Source organism: Crinia signifera, chromosome 6 (genome assembly GCF_055691185.1).
Source record: "Crinia signifera chromosome 6, ASM5569118v1, whole genome shotgun sequence".
Classification (NCBI taxonomy): domain Eukaryota; kingdom Metazoa; phylum Chordata; class Amphibia; order Anura; family Myobatrachidae; genus Crinia; species Crinia signifera.
In genome coordinates, this window is record NC_139222.1 from 91,953,555 (window position 1) to 91,981,468 (window position 27,914).

Consider the following 27,914-nt stretch of genomic DNA (forward strand, 5'->3'; position numbering starts at 1 on the left):
CTTTTTGTTGCCTGTCGAAATAGGTTGATATGGACACAGTATAAGTATACCGCTGCACTTGCAATGCTTCGGGACCCCCAAAAAATCATGAAAAACCTTGTCGATATTTTTTCAATGCTGACCTTTTGCTAATGCATGAATACCTTTTCAATGCATCAAACTTTTGACTGTCAACCAAAACACTGTCCACCTAATGACCAAATACCGAGACAGAAGCCCTCACACAGACTGTAGTCTCCCTCAAAACTCTCCAACTGTTCTGGTCACTAGCTCCCGGCTGCTCTGGCTGAGTGACCATGGCAAGGAGACCCATATGGATCAGTGTAGCGAGCAATGATGGAGAATGTGGGAAGAGTAAGCTGTGGTGTATGAAGCAGTAACAGTGGGTGTAGGGTGCAAATTGGCTGCCTGTCTGCAAGCTTGGATTGCCTACCACTCGGCATCACATTTGAAATGCTGCTGGCACTGTCATCCTGGCTGCCCGCTTAAGTGCAATGTACATCGCTGACACCTAAGGGGCCTGGGACAAAAGGACCCCTCTGCTGATCTGTGAAATCAGCCTGTTCCATAAGGCGATATGGGGCCTTATTCTAGTTCACTCTTAGAGGCAAATTCCTTCTCAGATGGACAAAACCATATGCACTGAAGGGGGGGGGGGGGGGGAGATATAACAAATGTGGGCGACGCTGGGATTTTTAGCGGATGTTTTGAACATCTCTCACTGAGATTTTGGCACTCAAATGGTTAATATCATAGCTCCTGCCAAGAACAATGAAAACTACAATGAATTTGTGTTTTAGTGTTACTTTAATAGCCTCCATATTTGTGGCTTTTTCCTCTATATAGAATGCCAGTAAATAATCAAGAACAATTGGATAAGTTGGCATTGCATAATTCCCAGCAACCAGACACAATTTTCTTACTTTTCATTGTGCATCGGCACCAGTAAAAGTGAAGAAACATCAACATAATTCCTGCATATGCATGGTGTGTTTAAGACCAGAATAGAAAGTTTGAGGCCGTTTTACTGTACTTTATTATGTGTGATTAGGTTACGGGATTCAACTGGTCAGTCAGTAAATCTATAGGTTGTGAATAATATATAAAATGCTAAAAAATGTGGTAAAACTCCTGTTTTCGGGGGTTTTACTGCATCATGAAATGCACTGAAGCCCCTCCCATCAGCGCGTCGCTGCAAGGGTTTCAGCAGCTACATGGTCTCATGTAGGAACCCATAGACTCCTGTTAGGGAGTAACAGCTCTAGCTTGCGTAATACCATAGAAGCCTATTGACTTCTCTTCACAGCACTGCTGTGTGAAGGATCCAACACGGATCCTTCCGAGCATGCCCCGCGGCCGCCAGCTACTCCAGGCAGCCGCAGGGATCGCAAAGGGCAGCTCTTTTTAGGAGAGCTGCCCTTTGCTTTGCTCACCGCATATAATAGTACATACTGCCGCTGCTTGGTACATCCCGCCCATTGTGTGCCTGACACATTTACTGTGGCCCAACCTCCTCTGTTCTGCCTGCGAAGGATGCCACTAGGTGGGTGTGGAATCGTTTTCCTCCGTGATTTTTGTGTGCAGCGACAGTCACAGCTGGGTAAGTATAATTAAATAGGTAAAGGGTGTGCATGTGCACACTTGCAATCATTAACTGGTGCACCAGTTGAATGCAATGTTTGGCACTAATGAGGTGCACCCTTTTGATTTGACCCAAGGAGGTTCTAGACTACTGAGTGTCACCACACATATGGATAGTGGTAGATGCTCAATTAGTTCATTAATACCACTCAGGTGCATGAGAGTGAGGGGTTAATACTGGGTAAGTAAAACAAGACATTGTTTCCCCCAGCTCACTGAATGGTATTAGTAACCAATCTTGAACACTACATGATAATAGAATTCTTAGATATTGGTTACATATACCTGTGTGAGTATCACCAAAAAGACCCCTGGGCGGGTTGAAAAACGCGTCGGAACCTATATTGCCTGGACCCTCTTGGAGAGCTCTTTGCTGGGACCGTGTATGCTTTCATGGTCTGACAATATCCGGAATGGTCATTTCTGTCGCTTTTTGAGAACTTTATATCATCAAGTTCTCCACCTGTTCAGGTAATTTCTCCCCCACTGTGGCTATGGGCAGTATTCAATGAGGATAATTTGCCCTGTTTCATGGCGAATTTGTGCTATTTTCGCGTTGGAAGGTGATTTTTTGGGTCAGAAAGCGAATCACCCTATTCAATGTGCACTTCTTGCCGTCTTTCTAAGTGATTTTCGCCGTCCCTCACCGTGTAGCAAATCGGTGAAGTGAAGAGGAAAGTGAACTTTTAAAATAAAGTTGTTGTTTTTTTTTACATTTGGTGTAAAAAAAAAAAAAAAATCAGGAATTTTATTCTGAGAAGGGGCATGCTATTTTTATTCATGTGCTTATAGCACATGAATATATAATTAAAAAATATATATATTTTTTTTACACAGAGCAGCCAGCAGGGGGCCGGGAGCTGAGAGCCGCTCATTAGATATTCATATATTCACTGCACCCGATCATTGCATATGCACGATTGGGTGCAGTGAATACCTGGTCCCCTGTTGGCTCTCCCGGGGGGCAGCCTGTGCTGCCTGGCTCCCGAGGAGCCCACCTCCCCCCCACATACTTTCTGGGGCAGGCAGGGAGACTTCCATCTCCCTGCCTGCCACTGTCCTCAGGCTCCCTGCGGCGTCCACCGCAGGGGTTCAAACTCGCCGTCAGGGGCAGCGAGCCCCTGTGACGTTGAATAGGGGGGACAGCGAGGCTCCGGAACACGGCGGGCAGTGGCGAGTGTGCAGCGAATCCTAAACAGGATTCGCTGCACGCTGTCAATATTCTCATTGAATACGGCCCTATGTTTTTATTTTAGACCTTTTATATCTTTTACACCTTGTATATGTAATAAATTGTGTTACACTATATTGGTTTACCCCTTGTATATTTCATGTGAGACACAAGTGAGTTGTGACAAGTGGAACAACGGATCCATATTCACAGCTTCTGTAGAGCAATCGAAGTAACTGAGAAGAGGAGACGCCGATCCCCTAAAAAGGTTGCACGGTATCTTGCTCTCCTACTGTGTGTGGTGAAGTTCCCTCTTACTATTACCTGGTATTATTGAACAAGCATACTCCCCATATACCTATTTGGAGGCGGAGAAGAGGAGATGTGTCTCCTTATTAGGGATGTACAGTTTATATTCTATTTAAGCTATGACTGAGAATACACACCATTTGTGTTTACACATATCTTTCTGTTGTATAAACGTGGTAAGTAAAGTGGGGACACCACTCTAGTATTTTTCTCCATCTGATGCTCTGAGCGCACAAAAAACTGTGTCTACTTTATTTTCTATACTAGGAGTTTAGGTCCCATGATGTTTCAAACTATGCCTTTGGGTTCTGTGTGGTGTAAAATGAATTGGGACCCCTATTGGGTGATATTTTAAATTGGTATGGGCATGTGGCAGAATCGCATGACTATTGAAGAGGTGTGGTGATCTGAAGGCAACAGTAAAGATTGAGAGGCATTATAGGGGTATGTGTAATGAGGCTAACCAGCTGTTGCCAGTCTACACATCCCAGCATGCCCTGCCACAGTTTTAGAGTTCCGTGATATGAGGGCATGCTTGGACTTTTTACAACCGATGGAGAGCCACATGTCGACCATCCCTGATGTACTGGATTACTTTAAGCCATATGTTTAAAGTGGATACAGAATGGATGGTGTAATGGCTAGCATTACTGCCTCACAGTACTGAGGTCATGGATTTGATTCCCACCATGGCTCTAACTGTGCAGAGTTCGTATATTCTCCCTGTGCGGGTTTCCTTTGGGTACTCCGGTTTCCTCCCACAATCCAAAAATATACTGGAGGGCTAATTGGCTCCCTAGAATGTCTGTTAGTGTGTGCATGTGGTACAGAATATAGATTGTAAACTCCACTGGGGCAGGGACTGATGTGACTGTTCAATTATTCTCTGTAAGCGCTATATAAGATATATATCTCTGTGTGCGCTATATAAGAAACTGTTAATAAATAAATAATGACCCGTGGTAGGGATACCGGCACTCAGAATACCAACGCCAGGAACCCGTCCCTTCTCCCTGCCCCAACCCCCAACCTTAACCCTCCCTCCCTGCAGCCTAACTCTAACCTGTTAGTGCCCAACTCTATCCTCTGTACCCTGCTGCCTAACCCCATCTCTCCTTCCCCACATCCTAAGCCTAATTTTCCCACCCACCCCTCTTCAGCCTAACGCTACCCGCATACTTACTTTGGGGATGCTGGCAGTCTGTATTCCAGCACCTGCCTCCTAATTGATTTCAGCGCTGGTCTCCTAGCAGTAGTTGGGATGCTGGCATTGGTACTGTGACTGCCAACATCCTGTCTGTCAGGATGCTGAATGCATGCCGTTTAAAAGACACCAACATGATAAAGATGGAAAACAGGGCAATATATTTGCCTGTGTTTATAACATAAGATGTGGCATTTACAGGAACGGCTGAACTCCCTCATCAGATGTTCAGGAAATGAGCTTCCAATCAATTTTAGGGCCATCAATGCATGAGATATTCTGCAGATTCCCAAGTAAAAGAGTAAAGTGGCAATCTGCAACCACAGTGTGAAAATAGGTTTCAAAAGTAAAGAAGGTTTTCTGTAATTTAGGTACTGTAAGGTAATGAATGGTACAAGTATATTATAGGACAATCAATTTCAGTTCCTGAAATTGAAACAGCATTTGTACCTATAATGTATTTTCTACAAGGTCTAAGTGCACCTATGCTTTGAGCTGCTCAGGTAGTGAAAGCATTAAATGCCACTTGACATAGGAAGTGTTTATTAGGTGTACAGCTTGACGTTAATATAAAGGTGTTGACAGCCATTTGTAAACATGTTGGCGTTGCTCATTTGCAGCCCCAGCACATAGGTGATAATAACAGCCCTTACTATTCACAGGTATAGGCTGGTGCTCAGACTGTGCAATTAACAGGAAGCCATGAGGACACATTTTATATAGTGTATGTGTGTGAAGGGGGCTGAAGACTTTTTGTTACCATCAATTATAAAAGAAATCACCTGTACCTTCTTCATCAAGCTGCATTTAGTGAAAGTCCTTTCTAGAAAAAACACAATATAGCGGTGATTCTGGTCGGTTGGCAAAAGAAAACTCGGTACTTATGTAGTATCTGGGCTGCCGATTTTTTGATTGTATGCCTTAAGTTAAGGCATACAATCAGATGCGATGCGATATCGCATCGCATCGCATCGCATCCGATATCGGATGCGATGACCCGATTTTTCCATAGGAATCAATGTTAAAATGATTCCTATGGAAAAATGGGTCCTTTTCATACCCCTACTATCCAAGTGGGCATGGAGTTGGATATAAACCTGTGGCGAGCGTAGCGAGCCACCGAGCCCGAAGCGTGGCGAGCGAAGCGAGCCCCGCGAGGGGACGGTATTCGTCCCCTCGCGGGGCTCGCTTCGCTCGCCTCGCTACGCTCGCCACAGGTTTATATCCAACTCCATGCCCACTTGGATAGTAGGGGTATGAAAAGGACCCATTTTTCCCATTGAATTCCATGTTAAAATGGACTCAGTCCATTTTAACATTGATTCCTATGGAAAAATCGGGTCATCGCATCGCATCGCATCGCATCGAATCGCATGGTCGCATGCGATGCGATGCGATCTCCCGATCCGACCCGATTTAGAAATCGGCAGCCCAGATACTACATAAGTACCGAAAACTCCTTATTTAATTGGCAAAGCCATGTACACTGCAGGTGGGACAGATGTAACATGTTCAGAGAGAGTTACAGTTGGGCGAGTTATTTTGTTTCTGTGCAGGGTGCAAACAGTGTGAGCACACAAACCCCCCCCCATGTTCCTCCCCCCCCCCCCCTACTCGCCTGCCGCTGCCCCAGTCACCATTCGCAGCAGACAGTGAGGTGGCAGGCTCTGGGATGTTCGGGGCAGCTCGGGAGGACTCGGGGCCCGAAAACTCCACAGCGCTTCCAAGTCCTCCCAAGCCGTGGCGAACATCCCCGAGCATGCCGCCTGCTAACTGCAACAAATGGCGGCGGGGGCAGGGGAGCTCCGGCATACGATGGCCGGAGCAGAGGGCGAGGGGGAGCGACAGGAAAGGAGGGGGGTGCTCACACTATGGGGGGGGCTGGTGTGTGTGTGCCTGGAGAGGTTATGCGCCAGTGGTGCAAAGCTGCAGGCACCACTGGCACACAACTTCATATTGGTGGGATGCCTGGAAATTTTCCAGGACAGCCTGCTGCGGCATACCACTGAGGTGGTTAAAGAAAGAGTTTGCTTTTGCAAACCAACCAGAATCACTTCCTGTATTCTCCGGCGATGCAGCAAGTGAGAGGTAAAAAATATTTTTATAAGCATTCCATCTAAAACAATAGACTTCATTCTTGGAAGTGTGATATGTGGTTGTGTTTAATCTGGGAAAACTAAGGCTATTTATATATCTGTGGTTGGCATGAACATTAATATAAATAACCAAAAAAAACACCCCCAACACATCATAAAAACCTCATGTTTTCTGCAGTCTATGTTTTACTCTATGCCTTATTAATATGATCTTTCATTCAATAGGGTGAAATAAAAAAGAGAGCAATTATAAACAGCGCCATGCTCTATTATATACAATATTGGTTATAGCAAACCATTTTTAAACAGCACAATGCAGACATTCCGCTTGATTGCAGTATGGTTGGAGTTATGCCAGTATTATTAAAGTTTTTCTTAACTCCTTCTGTTATTCTAGAATATCTTTGTATTTATAGGTGATAAATTGTGTGGGTTTTTGGAGGCATTTTACAAATTTCTACCTGTCTTTTGACTAATAAGTCACATTTATTCTATGCAATCAGAGCTTGTTGCCGGACGATTCAGTGCACGGTTCCTTTTGAAAAGGTGATTGTACTGTACAGAGTCACAGCAATACAAATACAGGGAAGGCCAGTATCCTATTACCCGTGGTAATATCCTGATATAACAGTCTTTTAACACGATTATTACCAAAGGATTTATCAGGCTATCCTATTATAGCCATACTTGCCTACTGGTTAATGTGGGACATATCTACTTTTTCTTGTAGTGGGCAGAATGGGAAAATCAAATAAATCCGTGGTCCACACAGAGTGGGCAAAATGACATGATTATATGCTAATTGAATCAGTTAGCTCAGGGTTGCCGACTTTCTGGCTGCTCTCTCCGGGAGAGAGCAGCCAGCTCAGTATGGCAGGGGGGCGGGCCCAAAGCCGGGAGGGAAAAGGGGCGATGAGCCATTTAGGGGTGTGGCTAGAGTGATTGCATCATTTTAGCCACGCCCCCGTGCAATGCCGGTATTTTATGCATTGCACGGCGGGGAGCGGGGTTTAAGTGACGCAATCGCGTCATTTCACCCACGGAACCCCCCATGGACCCCCTCTCCACCGGAGAGGCAGGACAATGCGGGAGGGTTGCCGTCCTTTCCGGGGGGCCGGGAGGGGGACCCGATTTCCGGGACCCTCCCGGACATTCCGGGAGGGTAGGCAACCCTGAGTTAGCTCTACCCCCAATTAACCTCCTGCCCACTGTCCGGGCATCTCAAGGAGAGGAAATCATGAATGTACTGTAGACAAGTATGATTATAACCTGTCTGTACTGTGTGGTAACTTACCCTTTACCTCACAAAAGCACGTCGGGCCTAAGTGTTTCCATGGCAGTGATCATAGCTTTGAATGACAGTTTTCTGGGTTTTGGTTTCACCTGTCTGAGGCAGGCAGAACAAAACCCCTCAGTAAATCTCGGCGGTCAAGTGACTCAATTAGCCAAAGTCAATTGGACACTGGCCTAAGTGTTTAAAGAACAGGTAGAAAGGTTTCATAAAAAATCTCTTATGTACAATGCATTTTTTCAGGAAAAAAAGGACATGTACTGTATATATAAATTACTGGAGAACACACACACACACACACACACACACACACACACATACATACAGTATATCTATATCAGAGCATCATTTTTTTAGGATACACTGGATCAGAATCTTTTACTATTTATCAGATTTGATTGTGTATATATTAATCAGAATTTCTACATTCAAAATATAAACACCAAGTAGACAGCCAAAATGTCAACATGGACTAAATGTTGATATGTTCATAATGCAGGCATAATGTTGACATCAAAAATATAAACAAATGATAAGGTCAACAACCGAAATGTAGACATAATTATAATGGCGACAGTCATAATAAAATGAAACAACCACACCTGATGGCCGAAGTTTTAAAAGCTGCTAAAAGCCGCCATCTTTGACTTCTCTGAAAGCAACCAGTTTTAATGCTCAGGAGCCGCAAAATAAATAAAAAAAAATTAATAAATAAATATTAAAAAAGGTGAAATAACATTTCCTGGGCGTACGTCAATGACCAGATGAAAAGGAGTATGAAGGACACGCCCTATATTTTTGTCAAGTAGCAGCCACTCCGATGGCATGGTACAACAAACTTGGGTGTGAGTTGCACAAGAAATTACGGTACTCTTTACCTAGAACGGCGCCCACGATTGAAATCGCGGGCGTCGGGGGTAAAAATCGCGGTGATCGCGGTCATCGCGGGCATCGCGGGTAAATCGGGATGGCCGCGATGACCGCGATCACCGCGATTTTCCCATAGGGAACAATGTTAAAACGGCAGATTGACCGCGATTTTACTGTTAAATGCCTCAATGGACCCGATTTGGGGCCAAATAGGCCAAATTAACCCTTAAATGTCCCCCCAAATTTTTAACGCCAACCCACGATCAACGCCAACCCGAAGCGTGGCGAGCGCAGCGAGCCCGCGAGGGGCGGCGGTACGCGTCCTCCGACCTTTTCATGCCCTACTATCCACTACGGCGTGGTGTGAGAATATAATAGTGTGGCGAGCGCAGCGAGCCACCGAGCCCGAAGCGTGGCGAGCCCCGCGAGGGGACGCGGATACCTTCACAGGTAGACGCGTCCCCTCGCGGGCTTCACAGGTGTCCGCGTCGCCACGGACACCTGTGAAGCCCGCGAGGGGACGCGCATATCTGTGAAGGTATCCGCGTCCGCTCGCCACGCTTCGGGCTCGGTGGCTCGCTGCGCTCGCCACACTATTATATTCTCACACCACGCCGTAGTGGATAGTAGGGCATGAAAAGGTCGGAGGACGCGTACCGCCGCCCCTTGCCGGCTCGCTGCGCTCGCCACGCTTCGGGTTGGCGTGGATCGTGGGGTGGCGTTAAAAATTTGGGGGGACATTTAAGGGTTAATGGGCTCTGTGGCCCATTTAACATTGATTCCTATGGCCAAATCGGGTGGATTGAGGCATTTAACAGTAAAATCGGGTCCATCGCGCCTTTTAACATTGATTCCTATGGGAAATCGCGGGCATCGCGGGTACATTTATGGCCGGCCGCGACGCGACCGACACGATTTCCATGTTTAACATTGGTTTCAATGGGAAATCGCGGGCATCGCGTCGGTCGCGTCGCGGCCACACATAAATGTACCCGCGATGCCCGCGACGGGCGCCGTACTAGGTAAAGAGTACCGAAATTACAAACTTTACATTCTTTAAGAAATAAATTAACAACTCTACAAAGCTCTTGTAAATATGTATGTATGTATGTATGTATGTATGTATGTATGTATGTATGTATGTATGTATGATCCAACATTTCCTCCAAGGGAAGTGAAACACTTGCGCGCCCCAGAAAAGGGGGCATTCCTGTGTAAAAGGGGCATGGCCTCACAGGGATGCCGCACCTTTCAGGCCACACCTCCATTTTCGTCACTACTGGGGGCATGGCCATGCTCCCAGCCCCTCTGCCTTTCTGATTTGACGCTGTGCCCATGCGCACAGCATCTATTCCCAGCAGGCTGGTCAGACTCCCAGCAGACGAGACACCGCCTGCACCGGGCAGGATGCAGGACTGTCCCCAAATAATCCCGTGAAAAGCGGTGCAGTTGGGAGGTATGGTATGTATGTAAAGCCTGATGCAGGGCAACTGGTGCTCCGGAGCGCTGGCTAGTAAAGCAGTGATGTGATTGGATGAGGCAGTGGCCTTGTTGAGGTTTCTATACTCTGATGCTGTTTTATCCTCTAATAACAGGCTGTCACTGTATTACTGTGTGATAGATTATTGTTGTGTCACTCATGCAGGAAAGTCTTTTATTACATAGCTCTGCTTTGTGCTGATGTATTACTGGGCACTGGGGAGAACTTGAGTGTTGCTAAATATTCCATGTGTCCCTGAAGAATAAAACATCAACCCAGACATTTCCTTAGCCCATTCCCGCTGCAGGGGGTCTTAGCTATGGAGCCAGACTCCTCATATCCCTTTTCCCCTGTTCTGGTGGTCTCACAAGGTCTCAGACTTCCCCTTACTATATAGGGATTATGCTACACATTCAATCATTGTTGAGAGCAGAATGTAAACACCAAGTATTCCAGTGGTCTATGGGTTAAATTACAGAATTAGAGAGACTAGAGAGGTCTGTGAAAATTCTCGTACACCTTCCCATGTTCACACTTGTTAGCATCAGCCTGTCAGACCTCTGTAATAATGAAGGGTGAAAAAAGTTTTAGTTTCAGAATAGGTTGTGTTTTCTCATACTTGTCAGGGAGGAATCTGCAGCAGCCATTAGTGGCATCTATGTGTGACAGAAATATGGAAATGAGCTGTGAGTCTGGGATTTAGCCTGACTTGTATTAACGTGTTCACTAGACCCATGTGATAGAAATCTGTTTATACAAATGTGTAGGAAGGAAGGAGCCTAATTCAGATGTGGTTAGTTTCTATCACTGCTTCCTTAAGCCTCACTAGATTGCTTAGAAAATGCTCCTACAATGCTCTGTGTGCAGGGGCCCAGGGCCGGCGCCACCACGAGGCAGCTTTAGGTAATTGTTCAAAAAAGGAGCTAAAGGTCCGCACAGACTAGTAATCTGTATAACTGTTTTTGAAACCAACTTTATGAACTACAAAACTTGATGGATTCTGGTAGTTGACTGGTTGGCGGTGCGCCCAGCATTTAGAATCAATGGTTGTACACTGGGGTTTTTTTGTCAGAGAAGGGACTGAGAAAGAAAGAAAAAAACGCTTTTTGGGTGCACTCCTTTGTTAATGATTTTGATGAATAATTTAAGACATAACTTTTATTAAAGACTTTTTTTTTTAAATTAGGTGGCACAGGTATTGGGTTATATATGTTAAAAATGTAGTGTGATCCTTGAACTATTTTAGTTTAAGGAATATTCGTGGATTTGTCAAACATTAATTTATCATTTGAGCACTGTTTTTATCAGAGGTACAATTACCAGTAATCATAGGCAGTGAAATTATTCTATTCCCCTAGGTGTGTGCAATAATATGCTTAGTCACACACAGTGTAATACACCTCAAATGGTTAAATGGGGAAGAAAAGTGACACAGCCTCTAAGTTGGATAAATATTAATCTTTAATAGAAAATCACTCTGGCAGTCATTAATACAGGTATTAATTGATACGACGGCTCCTACCCCCTCGTCTTATTTTGCCACACCTGGTCTTCCCCAGGGGTCTCCCACCTGAGTACTGTCCTGGCCCTCCACTGCTTGGCTTCCAAGTTCGGAGAGGATTTGGGCAGTCCAGCGGGGTATGGTGGCAATATGACAGGGTTTTGTGTCTCAATCAAATTAGCCTGTTGGGCTGCAAGTAGGGATGGTGCAGCGGGTGGGTCTCACGGATAATTGGGTGGAATATTGTGGCTACACTTAGTGGAGATGGCACGGCTAGGTGGCCCTTCTAGGGTGGGGATGGGGACACAGATGGTATTTAATGACTTCCCAGTCGCTTGCACCGGGGTCAGGTAATCAGAGCAGCACAAAGGACGTGGAGATAAATTAGGTTCTTGGTGGCTCTCTGGTTTTCTACACCATGATCTGCTGATCAGGCAAAAAAAATCAATCCTAGCCGTGCCATCTCCACTAAGTGTAGCCACAATATTCCACCCAATTATCCGTGAGACCCACCCGCTGCGCCATCCCTACTTGCAGCCCAACAAGCTAATTTGATTGAGACACAAAACCCTGTCATATTGCCACCATACCCCGATGGACTGCCCAAATCCTCTCCGAACTTGGAAGCCAAGCAGTGGAGGGCCAGGACAGTCCTCAGGTGGGAGACCCCTGGGGAAGACCAGGTGTGGCAACATAAGACGAGGGGGTAGGAGCTCAATACTTGTGCCACCTAATTTTAAAAAAAAAGTCTTTAATAAAAGTTATGTCTTAAATTATTCATCAAAATCATTAACAAAGGAGTGCGCCCAAAAAGCGTTATTTTCTTTCTTTGTCAGTCCCTTCTCTGACAAAAAAACCCCCCAGTGTACAGCTTTAGGCAATTGCCTAGGACACCGGCCACTAGAGGGTGGCATGAAGTGAGGTCATCCTCACCAGCATGCCGCCCTGACTCACCATCGTACCAACGTAGTGGAACTGGTGCGGGTGGAAACCCCCCCCCCCTCGCTGGAGCAGCGGATCTGCCCGCGCACCCCTCCCCGCTGGAGAAAGTGGGTCTGTCCGCGCACCCCCCCCCCACTGCTGGAGCAGCGGGTCTGCCCGCACCCCTCACTGGAGCAGCAGGTAGGTCCCCCCCAGGTCAGCGGCGCCCGCGATCCCTCCCCCCCACATTTTTCCTGGGGCGGTGAGAAGACTTACATGCACTGGCACTGCAGGGGCCATACCAATAATAATGTGTGGCCCTGTGTGATGCTATCGCCCGGCGATTAACATCCAGCATGCTGGATAAATCTAGTTAATCACCGGTCAGGGCCAGTGTTCTCCCCGTGTGTAGGCCCCATAAGTCTAAAGCAGGGTGGCTGAACTTGCCACCCGGGATCTACTTTTTGTTTACTTACTTAGCAGTGATCTACTGGCACCAATACATGATATCACTTGCACTGCATGGTGTTAGCAATCTTGGAATAATCAGGGCAGTAGGTACTCATTCCTAACCATAAGCAGGTGTCAAAGTGGTTATTAATAATAATAATAATAATAATAATAATAATAATAATAAAAAACACATTTATATAAATATCAATATTCCTGTCTACATCAAGCAAAACCTTTTTCTGGGCAGTGATGTTCTGTGAACCTGGATCCATAAAATGCCATAACAGGGCCTTATTCATAGGTGGGCACTTTTACTGATGTCTGTGCAGTTGAGCTATTTCTTCTACTACTGTACATATGCAAAAAGACCTTCCTGCGCATGCATGGACCTAAATAGAAGATGAAAGCTGCATGCAGGATTGCTGGAATTAGTGGCGGCGACTGCGTACCATGGTTTCTTCTCTGAGAAGGTTGTTGGACACTAATTTTTGTCAGTGCACACATCAGGGGGTTCTATGCAGCTATGAATATGGACACAAGTAGCAACTAATTACAAACTCAAAATGCTCACTGGACTACCGGGAGCTGGGCTCTTAAAACCCCAGCTCCCGGTTAAATGTTTTTTAACCTAAATTATTCATTCCTACAGCTCTTCTCAGTTACTGTTTTTATTTATGTACTTATGTATTATATTTATTCGGTGAACAAATTTCTATACCTTTGCCTATTTTGCACATTTTTTAGAAACACTCCCCCAGACAGACTGACCTGTATCGATATGTTGACACATATGTATGTTCCAAACGGTGGAACGCAAATTGGACTTCCGTGTATATGTAGAAAATAACCAGACCGGATATCTCTGTTGACACGCAAATGACACGCAGATGCAGATTCCGGATATGGGAAATTATGTACTTCCGCTTCTGGAACACCGCATCCATAGTCGCGGTGGAACTGTTTGACGTGGGAAACCTGGTAACCGTATTCAAACCGGATATGGCTATTTTATGTTGGGAGGTATAAAGATGTGCTTCAGTGGACTATACACACACTTCTGAAGAAATACACCATTGTCTGAAACGCTTTAAGTGTGTAAAGGTCCCGGTTGGGGTTTCTGTTTGGTGATCCCTCTCCCTGGATATCTGGTCTCTCGAGCCGGCACTTGGTCTCCAGCAATCTCCCTCCACTCCAGCGTTGGTGAGAAACCAGGTCTTCAGGAATTGCCCAGCAGTGATTGCCTGCTTTTTCTATTCCATTTTATGTGAGTGCATTTTTTAAAATAAATCTTTATTGTTATCCGAACGTATTGCACCAATTGTCTCTCCACTTTTTGGTCTCCATGACATCCTAATAAAAACGAGGGTACTTGTGTATTATCACGGCGCCCATCGCATCGCATACCACTAATTAAGGTATGCGATGGCATGCGATGGTCCCGATTTGAGGCTTTTCCCGGGAAGAGTGTACAATTTTAATATCGCGTTGCATCGCATGCCATTATAATGGCATGCGATGCAACGCGATTTCAATGTTAAATGCCCAGGCAGACCCGATTTTTAATTGTATCCCCACCCTGATGGGTAATAAGTATGTTAAATGTCCCCCCATTTTTAACGCCACCCCACTATCAATGCCAAACCGAAGCGTAGCGAGCCCGCGAGGGGCGGCGGTACGCATCCTCCAAACTTTTCATACCCCCACTATCCACATTGGCGTGGAGTTGACTTTATATAGTGTGGCGAGCACAGCGAGCCACCAAGCCCGAAGTGTGGCGAGCACAGGGAGCCCCGCGAGGGGACGCACATTACTTCACAAGTATTACGCATCCGCTCGCCACACTTCGGGCTCGGTGGCTCGCTGCGTTGGTCACACTATATAAAATCAACTCCACGCTGACGTGGATAGTGGGGGTATGAAAAGGTCGGTGGACGCGTACCGCCGCTGCTCGCCACGCTTTGGGTTGGCATTGAAAGTGGGGTGGCGTTAACAATGGGGGGGGGATTTAACATTGTCAGTACCCATCAGGGTGGGTGTACAATGTAAAATCGGGTCTGGGTGTGTGTACAATTTAAAATCGGGTATAATCGCGTCTCATCGCATCACATACGATCATATGGCATGCGATGCGATGGGACGCGATTTTTTGGTTGTACAATGGCATGCGATGGAAACGGGGGCGCCGTGATAATACACAAGTACCAAAACAAGGTTTGGATGCCTTGGAGATCATTTTTGGTTTCAGAGAGTACCACACTTCATATGGAGATAAGATTATTGAATGAAGAGCCTACAGTAGCTGTGATTGCCTTTGGAAATTATAAAGTGCGCCCTATGCATCATATGTTTGTGAGTGCATATTGTTAATTAAATAGTTTGGTACTTGTGTAATATCTGGGTGCCCAATTTTTGATCAGGTCGGAAAAATCACGTCGATCGCATTGCGACCAAATCGCATGCGATGCGATGGACGCGATTTTCCATAGGATTCAATGTTAAAATGGTCCTGTTCATTTCCCCACTATCCAAGTGGGCATAGAGTTGAATTTATATAGCGTGGCGAGCGCAGCAAGCCCGAAGCATGGCGAGCCCCGCGAGGGGATGCGGAATACATTTTAAGTAATCCGCGTCCCCTCGCCACGCTTCGGGCTTAGTGGCTCGCCACACCATAGAATATCAACTCTATGCCCACTTGGATAGTGGGGAAATGAACAGGACCATTTTAACATTGAATCCTATGGAAAATCGCGTCGATCGCATTGCATCGCATGCGATTTGGGCGCGATGCGATGGACGCGATTTTACCGGAAAATCGCGTCCATCGCATTTGATTGTATGCCTTAAGTTAAGGGGAGATTGGATATCAGCGCAATCAACCTCCCCTTTTTTCCATAATTACAAACTCAAAATGCTCACTGGACTACCGGGAGCTGGGCTCTTAAAACCCCAGAAGTAATCACGGTTTGTCTTTGTTAAGTTGGTCGTGATCTACCGATGTAGGCCCCATGAGCTACCAGTAGATTGCGATCTACCTTTTGGCCAGGCCTAGTCTAGAGAAACCGTGACCATCACTGCCCGCTCCCAAACATCAGACTATCAATCACTGATCTTCTGAAGCTCATCACCATACGCACATGATGTCACAGATCCTTCCACATCTGAATAATCTCCAATATGTGAAAGGAATTACATTTCGGTTTGACTGAGGAGTATATTTACTGAAGTTCAGGTTTTTAAACTAGGGGATTAACAGGTGCTGCAACCATCTTAACCACACAAATCCGTGAACTTTTTATAGTGTCTGAGTGTTAACACCAGGGTTGCCTACCTGACCCTCTCCTTCAGGGAGAAAATGCTCTGTTCCTGGACTTCCCTGGTAATGTATGATTGCCATCACCTGTGGTGAAACACCTTTCTTATTAATTACCTAGCTCACCACAGCAATCATACATTACCAGGGAAGTCCAGGAACAGAGCATGTTCTCCCTGAAGGAGAGGGTCAGGTAGGCAAGCCTGGTTAACATCCATTATCATATTAAGTTAATAGGTGTTTAAAAGGGGGTTGGGTGAAACAAAGGTTTGGAACTGAATAGCCTCAGTTGGTAAAGGCCGAGGTTACCATCCTTTTTCATCCCGTTAATTTAAGGGTGCTAACTGAATTGAAATGAACACAAGACACTCGGAGCAAATATAAAAAGTAAATACAATCTTGAGTATTATAAAGACATAAGAATGGAATGGAGGGATAAAAGTCAGCCCATGACACCCAAAGTAATAGTAGTTAATTTGCAATAGGGATATTTTCTAAGCTCTAGGGCACGTTCAAATGTAGAGTTTTTATATCTCACAGTCTTCTTAAGAGGCAAAGAACACAAGAAAGTTGAGTGTGAACTGTGTAGAGGAGTAACTTGGTAAAAGGTTAAGGGGATTAAATGGCTGCACCTGTAAAAATCCTACAACCGGGAAACAGAGAGGTCAAATTGGTAGATATTTTGAGAAAAATGAACAGATGTTTGGTGATCTTGTCCTAATGATGGCCTTAAAATAATTTATATTGAATTCTGTAAAATAAAGTATTGGTAAATTTACAATTAATGTATATTGGGTCTTATTCAGGTGTGTGTGCAAATGCATTGATTTTCTAGGGTACAGAACTGTAAATACAGGTTGAGTATCCCTTATCCGAAATGCTTGGGACCACAAGCATCTTGCATAAGGGATTTTTTGGGATGTTTGAATATTTTTTTTCGTACTTACCTAGTCCCCCTGGTGGTGCCCCGATGGGCCCCTGAAGGCCACAGCGGCCTTCAGGATCCTCTTCAGCACATCTCCGGTCCTAGGGGTGCACTGCGCGAGTGCACGCAGGTGAGATGTCACCGTCGCATTTGTGCAATGCACAACTGGGAGATGCTGCTGAAAAGGATCCTTGAGGCTGCCGTGGACATCGGGGGATGAGGTAAGTATGAAAAAAACGAAACCAAAATATTCTGAAAAACCACAGTTTTCAGAATATTTCGGTTTTTGGAATAAACGGATAGGGGAGACCCTACGTGTATTAGCAAGTAAAGCAGCCACTCAGGAATGAAAGATGATGCCTACCGGAGCCACTGCAAACTCATTCAAATATACGCAATAAAGGAGAACGTTGACTGCAAGGGCAGCCCCATGACTACGCATACTGGACGTGCTGGCAGCGACACTGGTGCCATATTTTGCTGCACGAATTATGGCAGCTGCATTACAAGCCCTTAAATTATGGCAGCTGCACTGTACAAGCCCTTAAAAAGCAGCAATGACATACCTGCATTTTGCCGCCACTCCCCGATAACACCTTCAAACGTATTTAAAGTTCCCCCAAGCATTAGACCCTTGGCCAGACTATTCTTGAGACTTTTGCATTTAACTTTCACACACAAGTGTCTACAATCCTAATGTAAATGACATTTAAAGCAAGCCATTCCAACTCCACATTTACAGAATGGAAAACATCTACAGCATGCATAAAATTCAATTCCATTTTCTATTGAAGCCAAAGGCTTGGTGTTAATAGAAGCAATTACCAAATGGTAGAAACGCTTAGGTACAATCTTGGCCTTCTTGCGTTCCAGTGAGATTGATATATCCCTGCTGAAGACTGAAGGAAACTCGTTGCAAGCCATTGTCACTGGTGTACGGTGATGAGATTTGCCTGTACAAAGCATTAGCCCCCAGCCAAAGATAAACACTGGGAGGAAGTTTGGCTGAGGTTAAATCATGTTTTATTTAAGCTTCGCTCGGTGTGAAGATGGAAACTCGCCTGCTAGAAAAGTGAATCTAAGATTGAAGACAGCCTGCAGGCTTTAGACATGACCTTGTATTTCTCTCCCCTCTCAGCTAAAACATCAACTGGCTCCACTGTCAACGACAGGAAACATTAGTAATAAGTTCATGGATGTACATTTTCCCCTGGGAAAAGCAGGGATACGACACATCAAAAGTCAGAGAAGAGGTGCTTTGTCTATTTTTGTCTGGAACTTTCATTGTTGAAGTCCCCCCCCCCCCCCCAAGTTTGAATTTTATTTAATTTATATTCCTAGCTACAAGGACACGGGGCCTAATTCTGAGAGAGTTAGTTTTGGGTGAGTTATTTTGTTTCTGTGCAGGGTAAATACTGGCTGCTTTATTTTTACACTGCAATTTAGATTTCAGTTTCAACACACCTCACCCAAATCTAAAGGCCCATACACACTAGAGATTGTGAGCTGAAAATCGGATAATTTTGGTCATTTTGAGCTGAAAGTCATCTAGGGCCTTCACTCTTTCTGACAAAATCCTTCTTAGATGGACAAAACCATGTGCACTGCAGGGGGGCAGATGTAAAATGTGCAGAGAGAATTAGATTTGGGTGGGGTTTTACTTCAAAGTGAGATCTATATTGCAGTGTAAAAATAAAGCAGCCAATATTTACCCTGCACAGAAACAAAATAAACTCACCCAAATCTAATTCTCTCTGCACATTTTACATCTGACCCCCTGCAGTGCACATGGTTTTGTCCATCTAAGACGGATTTTGTCAGAAAGAGTGAACTAGAATAAGGCCCCTAGTGTGTATACCCCAGTGAGGGCCGACTAGCGACAATGCGCATTATCACTAGAGAGGTGGGCCATCGTCTGGTTTTACCAGCACATCTATCAATGAGTCCTCATATTTCAGCTATCATCGCTATGTGTGTGCGTACCTATACCAATAATGAATATATTACTGGCACCACTGGCTACCAATGATTATTTATTAGCCAATAATATATACATTGCTGGCACAGGCCAGTAATGTATATATTACTGGCTCAACTGCCCACCAATGTATATTAAGAATAGGCAGCAGTTAATATACATTGGTGGGCAGTAAGGGGGTACGGCGTACCTTTAATAAATATGTTACAGATCTGTAGTACCACCTTGTGCTCTCCTGCCGTCATTAAGGCATACCTCCCAACTGTCACGATTTTAGAGGGACAGTCCCGATTTTCGGGTCCTGTCCCGCTGTCCCACCCGCGGCAGGCATTGTCTCGCTGCGGGGGGGTGACAGTTGGGAGACCCCCAATCTAGTAGAATAGACGCTGTGCGAGTGTCCCTATTTCATACAGACAGAAGTTGGGAGGTATGATTAAGGACTTATGCCCTAGGCATAGGCTGACTATGGGTATTTCAATCCTGCAGAGAAGAGTCCACTAGCTGGCCACCCTACACAGCGGCATGATCAACAGCAGTAACCAAACATTATTGATACCAAGTGGCTTTCTTTAGACCCCACAAATGCGTTTCTTGGGAGTGGAGCAGCAAGGATATACAACAGCGTTTGGAGTGCTCATTTGCTGTGGTTCCACGGAGTTGAGGATAACCATTGTAAATTGGTGCTAATTTCCATCTAGCGGGACACAAATAAGGACATTAGATTAGAGGTAATCTCCTGTCTTTTTGTTTTATTGCCTCTGCTATATCCTGGATTAAACGGGTCATTTTGGGTCTATTAGAAAGCTATCTATAATTGATTATACTTGGAAGACCGATATGCTATAAGTGATACTGGAATTTCTCATATAAGTTTTTTCATACTTTTTAAGACCGTTTGTTTGAAACTGCGTTTTTTGTGACTGTACCATTTTACTGAAAAGTTCACACATTTTTCTGAAATCATAAATAATGATTTATTTGATGCATCTATCTTTCTGTTCATCTATAGAACAATTATACTGTAGATATTATTTTTAAGAAGATAAAGTATTTGGACACATCATAACCAGCGCTGACCACTGCCATACTTGTTGTGTTTATAAGGTGCATTATATGTACAGTATAAGGGCATTTTATTATGTAAAGGCACACATAAAGGGCATTATGTGTGGCATAATGTGTAATGGGCATTACGATGTATGGCATAATGTGTAATGGGCTTGACAGTGTACGCAATAATATATAACCACACCCCCTCATGACCATACCCATTTCTGGGGGGCACACCATCAGTATCACTAAGACAAAGTTTCTACTTGCACCCCCAATAGGCAGTAACAAACATTACTCCCGACACTGTCCCCTCAGTGGTAGCCAACTCCAGTCCTCGAGAGCTACCAACAGTTCACATTTTCCAGACAAACTAGCTGCTGCACAGGTGACACATTTTAAAAGATCCACAGGTGGAGCTAATTACTTCACTTGTGATTCTGTGAGGAGACATGGAAAACATTAACTGTTGGTAGCTCTTGAAGCCTGGCTACCCCAGTCCTAGTGTGTATAGGCCTTTTAAGTCCATACACACTGGGTGTTTTTGTCCAGCGTGTATATCGAAAGATGATGGGGAAAAATCGCTGGGATGAAAAACGTTCAGTGCACAGTGCATACACACGGAACGTTTTTCCGCCCGTTTTTGGCAATTTTTCCCGGGGTTGGACGACTTTCCATAACAGGATGCTATTGAAAGTCGTCCACTCCACCGCTCATCTGCTGGTAACACCAGATGAGTGGCCGGGCTAGCGATGATGCGGGAGCGTGCATCAGCGCTCGCTGCTCATTGCTTCCCCATACACACTGGGCGACTTTCAAGCTGAACAAACTAGTAAACTGAGCTATTTTCAAATTTATCCTGTGATCAGGTCTGAATTAGGCCCATACAAGATCATATTCTGTAACAAGCTATAGCTGGGGCGCACCATAAACAGCATGTCAAATTCCCTTCCATTCACAGTCAGTCACAGTGCTCCAGCCACAGCAAAACTTTACCTTACATCAAATTTTAGTTCACCAATGCCCGCAGGTTTTTTTTTCTGTGTGTACAGTATATGCACACACACACAGAAAAAAAGATTATATTATTTCCATGCAATTAAATGTGATTTTGTTAGGTGTTCTGGACAATAGATTTGTCACAGTACAAAATAAAGATATTACCATTTGGGTACTTTCAAAGTAATTGCATCTTTAAATTGTTAACTTATTTATATTTTGCACATAAAGTAAAATCTTAGAAATACACTGTGTATAAAAGTAAACTCTACCCCAAGTGTCTATGACTTTTACCGGGTGTTGCATAAACAAGTAGAATAAAAATAGCTTCACAGCCATCTACAAATTTTAAGTGGTTGGACGTGTTATCGTCCGCTCTACTTTTTTCAATGGATGGGGAATATAAAAAGAGCTTGTCTGGGAGATGAATTGTTTTTAAGTCAACAGTGGGATAGTGGTCCAAGCAGCTGGGAATCATTAGCTGTGAAACAATCCTTCAAAAAGACCTGGGTGATAAGAGAACAGGTTGACATGATTTAAATGTCTCCTCTCACTTTGGTATAAATCACCTATCAAACCTGTGACCACTGGAAATCCCTATAGATTCGGAGCATCAGTAGAGTCTGATGCCCAGCTTTCTGCAGCAGGTCCCACAGCGCGCAACAAAATGGTCTGGTAAACCTACTACTTTGTTAGCCCATAAAAAATACATTGCCTTGATATATTGCTTAGAATAAATGAGACAATAAACAATTGTAGCACAAACGAAGGAACACTGGAAAATAACAAATGTTACTGGCCTTGTATAAATTTAACACGGTATGTTTTGGTCCACTAGACAGGTACACATAATGAATGGTGGTTTTAGGAATTCTTGGAAGGACAAGAATCACACTATTATCCCGAGACTGTGGAATAGACGAGCGTCTAACAGCTTCCAGCCAAGGACTCACTTCAGAGCTCTTCAGCTGTGCAGTTGATGAATCCTTTGTTTTGAGAACATCTTACAAGGGTATTTACTCTTTAGAGTTATCCGTGGAGAGGACAGCCCCAGAACCTTCTGGTACATAATGCAAGACCAGCAGGACTGTTCAGATTTGGAATCCTTTCCCAAACAGAGGAAGTCTTCAAGTATCTGAGTATGTAAACTCAATTCAACTACAGAATAGCAATACTCTGTTCAGGCAGATTGATGTGTGCCTTGTATAGTGGGTAGTATGCATTCTACAATCGTGTACACACATAGGCCGATGTGGCGGCCGCCAATATATTGATTTGATGCAATGAGGGCAGCAGGGCCCTCATTCAGAGATAGTAGAAATAGTCTTTGCTGTGCAGTACATTTCTACTTTCGAATCAGATGACGCACATCGGAATCGAATCGCGCTCGGGTGCAACCAAACATGTGTGATTTGTATTATCTTGTTATCTATATAGTCAAAATCGATAGCCCAAATCGCACACAGTGTGCACAGCTTTAGGCTTGTGGAGGTAAAAGAGAAGGGAACATACATACTGTATTAGGCATTTCCGGGCACCATTGAAACATGTTGACAGTGTGCAGTTGGTTTTGGGAGCATATAAATACCGTATACTGTATAGTTTGGCATAAAAAGTTATTAACGAAGTAGATTCAAGTTATGATCCACACGAGTAGACATCTAGGACTATGTATTGCGCTGTGAGGCCTGTGGGCTTGCGGGCTGCTGGACAAACGTTGAGGGTTTTTTTTGTTTTGTTTTTAAAGGGGCAGTCATTTACAAAGCATGGTTTTACCTTGGAAAAGATTGCCCCTTTAAAAAACCTCTGAGTTCATCCAGCATCCTGCATGGCAGCCTGACTCCCAACACCTTACATCTGGCTCCTAGAAAGAGCAAATTATAGATAAACTACTTGACATTCACTGATTTACATATAGCTAGATTTTTTAGGTGGAACATTCTAAAGAGTATGAGCAAGTTCAGCAGCATAACAAAGCCAGCAGCAGACATGTCAGTCACTGATGTCACATGACTGTCATCATGCAACGGTCATCAGCTGTACACACTGCTAGAGAAAACACAATCAGCTGTTTATGGGTATTTACTGACAGGCGACTGCAGAGCCTCCTGTTGTATGCCGTGCTATTACTATGTCAGTTCTCAATAATCCTGTCCAAGTCAACGTGTATGCTAACTCCTAAACTAGTAGCAGACATACAGAAAAAAAATTTGGTATTCGGAGTACTGACAATATCTAAGTCGACATCAATAGTTCAACACTAAAAGGGCGATATGCACAAGGTAGACATTGACAAAAAAGGTCAACACAATCAAAAAATATCAACATATTTATTTATTATTTACAGTTTCTTATATAGCGCAGCAGATTCCGTTGCGCTTTACAATAGTAGACAGTGATAAAACAAACTGGGTAACAACAGACAGACTTGGAGGTCGGAGGGCCCTGCTGCAAGCTTACAATCTATAAGGATATAGGAGGGAAACACAAAAACAGGCATCAGTAATAGCATAGCTTGTAGGTCCAGAAGGGAAGCTATATAATACATAAGTGCCTCAGAGGGTTATGCGTGTAGAACTTAACTATGATAGGCTTGCCTGAAGAGGTGAGTTTTCAGGGAACGCTTGAAAGTTTGGAGGCTAGCGGAGAGTCTTATTGTGCATGGAAGGGCATTCCATAGCAGCCCAATGAAAGTCCTGTAATAGTGAATGGGAGCTAGTGATCCATGCAGAAGAGAGACGCAGATCTTGTGCAGAGCGGAGTGGTCGAGATGGGAGATATATTTTGTGATAAGTAAAGAGATATATGCTGGTGCAGTGTGGTTAATAGCTTTATATGCGAGTAGAAGTGTTTTATATTGAATACAGTAAAATACAGGCAACCAATGGCGGGACTGGCAGAGCGGATCAGCAGACGATGAGCGTCTTGCAAGGAAGATCAGCCTAGCAGCAGCATTTTGAATGGATTGAAGTGGTGAGAGTCTGTTCTTGGGAAGACCAGTTGAGTGCATGGATAAGAGATTTGGTATTGTCTTGTGTGAGATATGGTTGTATTTTGGATATTTTTTAGATGCATGTAACATGATTTAGGGACAGATTGAATGTGGGGAAGAAAGGACGGGGAAGAAAGGACAGGTCAGAGTCTAGGATGACCCCTAAGCAACGAGCTTGTGGGTAGGGTAGATTGTCGAGTTGTCAACAGCGATGGAGATATCAGTATGGTAACTTTTCTTAGTTGGAGGGAATATAAGTAATTCTGTTTTGGAAATATTGAGTTTGAGTTGGCGAGAAGACATCCAAGATAAGATGGCAGAGAGACATTCAGAGATTCGGCCCAAAACCACTGGTGACAACTCTGGGGTTGATAGATAGATTTGAGTATCATCCGCATATAAGTGATACTGAAATCCAAAATAGCTGATTAGTTAATGTGTGGACAAAAGTCCACACAATAAAATGTTGACATGAATTTTTCAAGATTTCCTTGTCTCAACCTTTTGTTAATCTATTGATGGTCCACCTTGAAATGGTCAGAGAGCTGATCTACACCCCCCCCCCCCCCAATTCCAGTATTAACATGACAATGCTAGATCACATCAGTGGCAGCGCATACCTTTTGGCAGGAGGGCGGTTGCCACTGGCCGTGATGCAGACACCCCCCGTTGCAGTCGCTGCTCCTCCCGGTCCCCCCTTCAGGTGTTGCTTTCCCGGTGCATGTACTAGGATGACAGATGCCGGGACTTGTGCATGTGCAGTACAAACTGCTGTACCGTGCATGCAGATTCTATGGGCTGCTTCGGCAACAATCCATAGAAGGGCTGCCGAGAGTAAGTCCCTAAAACCTGGGCATTTTGCATGCGCAGTACCTAAGTTGCTACTGCGCATAATACAGATGACAGGCACCGGGACCAGCGCCTGCGCAGCAGCAACTTAGGTACTGCGCATGCGCAATCCCCGGGTTTTAGGGGCTTACTCTCGGCAACCCGTAGAGTGGCATCCCAGAGGGAGGGAACGCCACCCAATGGGACCGCCTTGGTGACTGGCAGGTCGGACTTCCAATAGGAAGTCACTGCCAGTCACAGTCTAACTGACTGCATCTGGCTTCACTACAGTGGCGGATTTTACCTGGGGTGGGCTGCAGCCCTGCAACCCATAGGTAAAAACCGCCACTGGATCACGTACAGTACATTGGGTTCTCTATCCTTTGTTGTAGGAGGTGAGGTTTACAGAGAACATAAAAGCAAAGTCTCGTCTCATTTTGTCTGCCATATGTTGAATAACATTAAAAAGAACCTAAATCTGACAGACTCCTTTGCTCCAGGTCTATAACGTGTATACCTGGAAAATATAGTTTGCAAGTTAATCTGTTATTATTAAACGCAGAACTTTAGAAAGAACCTTCACACATTTGTACCATGGATTTGCAGTAAACAATTGGTATAGAAACATATAAAGATATCAAATAAATCAGGTATAAATTCTAGCAGCTATAACATCCATATGTCAGAGTGAACCTGAGGTTCTCGCACTGTAAGAGAACAATCAGAAGTGCTATTTTACTGCACTGCGCTAAGCTTTGACTGGGAATCCAAAAAGAAAAAAAATATCAAAAGCAGACCAGGTTTTATTGTTTTTTTAACATATAAATGAACAGTCAAAAAAAAAAAAAAAAAGTTATCTCCTAGAGTAAGATTTAAGATGTAAAGCTTTAAGATTCCAAGCTGGGCAACTTGCCACTAAAATATAGGTTATTTAATGTCAGTTTATCAAAGCAGTCTTGCGTCACAGTTCCCCATCGTGTGTCAGATAAGCATATGGTGTGGTGCTGGGGAAGTAAGTAGACACGACATAATGCTATGTATCAGTCACGCCATGCCACTTTCCACAGTTTGTCTTATTTAAAAAGACATAGATGTTGCTTGGAGGACTGACAATACACATATTGTCTTATGCCCTATCTGAACAGAAGGATCCAGATGGGAGAACAGATTTTAGTTCCCTGGAAAATCTAAAGCCCACCTGTGGCTCTCATGCTCAGGTATCCTGGCTCCACCTGTGACATTGTGAGAGGACACTGCAGTAATGGCAAATAAATATGACAGCAAAAGCATTTTAAACATATGCAAACAAGCAAAACCTGGTGTGGAAATTATTTCATCCATAGATATGGGTGGCGGGGGGGGGGGATTATTATTTATTCCGTTATTTATAAGGCGTACACGTATTACGCAGTGCTTATGTCAGTCATTGGTTCATGCTGCAGTCGTGCCCACATTCTATGTTCAATACCACAATCACAAATACACACTTGGATACTTTTTCAGTCAATGACCTTCCAGTACGTATGTAGAGTGTGGGAGGAAAGCAGAGCACCAGGAGAAGAAAAAAAAAAAAATCACACAAAATACATGGGGAACATACAAGCCCCACACAGATTGACAGTGACTGGGAATTAAACTCATAACTTAAGTACCCTGAAACAACAATGCTGAACACTACGCAACCAGTTCTGCATGTATGTTGAAATACTGAACACCACTAATTCCTGAAGCATGGTTCTACACACTACCCACGATAGCCCTGTAATTCAGTTTGTAGGAGGATGATAAATCCTGTAAGTCAGCAGGAGCTGGGAGAATAAGGCCCCCCCCCCCCCCCCCCCCCAATAGCACCCACAATTATTGCACACTCACTTCTCCACCCATTATGACCACTCCTTCACTCAGAATCCATTATGACCACTCCTTCACTCTCCCCTATGCCGTGATTACCGGCGACTGCAAAAACTCTCATACCGCTCCCATATTCACTTTTTGCCCACCGCCCAGACAATTGAAGGTACTACAACAGTGCTGACATACATAGCAGGTATTGTATCTTACATATTAAAAATGATAAGGCTGAATGATCTGATGAGCATATGATGTAGAGTATAATAGAGGGAGCAAAGACAAGATCTTAGAAAAAAACTTGGGGAATCTAAGAACAAAATCTGTGCATTGCGCAGTGCAATTAGAATTGTGTAATTGTAATGTACAGTGTGCAAATTGGGAGAAGTGGAATCATGAGCAGGGACAAAGAAGATGACCAGAGACAAATCCGGAATATTCACATAAATGTATACCCGCCAACATGACCCATTCAATTAGGTACAGAATGCTCTGTTCCAGAACTTACTTGTATGATTGCCATCACCTGTGTTGACACACCTTTCTTATAAATGAACTAGTTCAACACAGGTGATGGCAATCATATATTAAGAGGGAAGTCCAGGAACAGAGCATTTTGTACCTAATGGAATGGGTCATGTTGGAGGGCATGTAAATACTATCAAACTAGATGAAACAATCCTAATAAAAAGAATCCTTAAATCTTGGTTTGTAAAACTCTGCACAGACATGCTTCCAAGGAGAGGCTATGGCCAATTCCTAAAGTGTCCACATAATGTATACAGTAGACCTTCCTCCCAGACCTTCCGTCCAGTTCATGCACAAACATGTATTTACCTGAACTAAACCAAATAAAAACACAACTTTCCCCACTGGCAAAAAAACCCAGGATTTTATGTGGGGACGCACATCAACCCAGGTTTTTTGGCAATCCAACCCGGGTAATTACCTGGAATGGACCTGGGATGCCCCCGCGTCCCGGGGCAGTGGAAACAGGTAACCTGGGTTGATGCAATGTAAGAGCCGTCCTTGGGAGATGTTCTCATC

The 27,914-nt window shown here is 44.3% G+C and overlaps 1 long non-coding RNA gene and 1 pseudogene across 1 annotated transcript in view; both read right to left on the reverse strand.

The window, feature by feature from the left end:
- The window catches only part of LOC146007019 (uncharacterized), a 318,388-nt gene that overhangs the window by 170,646 nt on the left and 119,828 nt on the right, over window positions 1-27,914 (reverse strand). The window lies entirely within an intron of this gene.
- LOC146011676 (5S ribosomal RNA) lies at window positions 11,596-11,714 on the reverse strand (annotated as a pseudogene).